General features: G+C 42.1%; 1 pseudogene across 1 annotated transcript; it reads left to right on the top strand.

Annotated features, from left to right (window-relative positions):
- Positions 1–310: 310 nt before the first annotated feature.
- LOC309832784 (large ribosomal subunit protein uL30-like) lies at positions 311–903 on the top strand (annotated as a pseudogene). The gene has a single exon. The product of its transcript is annotated as a large ribosomal subunit protein uL30-like (transcript).
- Positions 904–2,260: the final 1,357 nt, after the last annotated feature.

Genomic DNA, 2,260 nt, shown 5'->3' with positions numbered 1-2,260 from the left:
AATAGAGAACTAATTAAGTGTAGTTCTTCCAAGATTTCTTTTTGTGTGATGTGACCTGGCAACCAAATGTAGCATCCGGTGTTTGAGAAATGGATTTTCAAGGAAAAGGTGGTGCTCTACGGAAAAAAGTTTAATTATATAAAGCAATTAGTGAGATGGATACATTAAAAGAGAAGACAATAAGTGGGTTTTCTTGCATAATTGTAACATACAAAATATGTATTTATAACATACATAAATAATATAGTGTGCTCCATCCTGATATGGAACAAACTTGAAGATACAGTAAATAAGGAAGTCCAGGTATAAAATGGTGTACATAAGAACTGAAATTCGAATGGCTAGGGTGGCAAGAAAAGCCAGCAACTTCTACGTACCCACTGAACCCAAATTGGCATTTGTCATCAGGATCAGAGGTATCAGTGGTGTGAGCCCAGAGGTTCGACAGGTGTACAGCTTCTTCGCCTCCATCAGATCTTCAATGGCACCTTTGTGAAGCTCAACAAGGTTTCAGTGAACATGCTGAGAATTGTGGAACCGTACATTGCGTGGGAGTACCCCAACCTGACGTCAGTAAATGAACTGATCTACAAGCGTGATTATGGCAAAATCACCAAGAAGCGAATTGCTCTAACAAATAATGAATGCGTTGATTGCTCTACCTCTTGGCAAATACAGTATTATCTGCATGGAGGATCTGATTCATGAGATCTGTACTGTTGGAAAACGTTTCAAAGAAGCAAACAACTTCCTGTGGCCCTTCAAATTGTCTTCTCCACGAGGTGGAATGAAGGAAAAGACCACCCATTTTGTAGAAGGTGGAAATGCTGGCAACAGGGAAGACCAGATCAACAGGCTTATTAGAAGGATGAACTAAGGTATCTACCATGATTATTTTTGTAATCCGGTCAGTTAATAAACAGTGACTGCTTTCAAATTGAAATTAAATAAATAAATTAAATAAAATGGTGTACTTAGTATAACAAAAAGCATATAGGTTTAGCAGCATCCCTGGACCACTAAATGCCAGAGGTACCCACCACCCCCCCAGCTGTGATAACCAAAAATATCTCCAGACAGTGTGAGATATCCCTTGCTTAAGATCATCCCTGCTTAAGAACCACTGGGCTAGGGCATTCCCTGGCAGTCCAGTGGTTAGGACTCCATGCTTTTACTGCCGAGGGCGCGGGTTCAATCCCTGGTCGGGGAACTGAGATCTTGCAAGCTGCATGGTGAGGCCAGAAAAAAAAGAACTACTGTGTTAGACTGTGCAAGTCATCTGGTGACTGTTTTCCAGTTTTTCATCTCACCAACTTTTGGGGAGATGCTTGCATTTCCTATAGTAACAATTAATGCACTGGGTAAACAACATGAATGGAAAACTTACAGATTTGTAGCAATGTTAATCCTGAAGTTCTGTCCTTTTTATAATCAATACTCTTGTTTTTTATGAATTCTCAACATGGAAAAATTCTTAAAGACCTTCACCTCCCTCAGCTGGACTCTCCTTCCTCCTCCTAAAATATCCTCTTCTGCTTCTCCAGCCCTAACTCCAGGAAGTTAAAACACAACCATTTACCTGTTACAAATGACTAGCTAAAGTAATCCCCAGTCTTTATGGCCCCCAACTTTACTTCCGAAGAGTGTTTTTACCCAGCCCTAGAAAGTATTACTTTCTGCTTGAGTGTAATTAAAATCCCAGTCATCTATTCAAGAATGCCATTGCCAGTAAGATATTAAGTGTGTCTTGGAGCTGGAAAGTATTCTTCCTAACAGGACTTAATGGAGCGTCAGATCCAAGAGACATTCATAATCATTGTCCCGTCCGGAAACATGACACTGGGGAGATGGATCATTCACTTTCACTGTTTTAAGATTTAATGGAGGGTAAAGTTTTTTGTGTTTTTTTTTTTTTGCGGTACGCGGGCCTCTCACTGTTGTGGCCTCTCCAGTTGCGGAGCACAGGCTCCGGACGCGCAGGCTCAGCGGCCATGGCTCACGGGCGCAGCCGCTCCGCGGCATGTGGGAACTTCCCAGACCGGGGCACGAACCCGTGTCCCCTGCATCGGCAGGCGGACTCTAAACCACTGCGCCACCAGGGAAGCCCCGGAGGGTAAAGTTTTTAATCTACTTGTTGGGAGCTTAATATTTCTAAGAAATAAAAGACGTCTTACAGTCTCAAGAGCCAGGCGGAAGCCTCTATTTTTTCATTGAGTTTAAAGACATTTTCTGGGTTTTCTTATGGGAATTTATTCGTCAT

The sequence above is a fragment of the Grampus griseus genome (assembly GCF_964374135.1).
Source record: "Grampus griseus genome assembly, chromosome: 14".
In the NCBI taxonomy this organism is placed as follows: Eukaryota; Metazoa; Chordata; class Mammalia; order Artiodactyla; family Delphinidae; genus Grampus; species Grampus griseus.
This window is presented reverse-complemented; position numbering and strand designations above follow the sequence as displayed.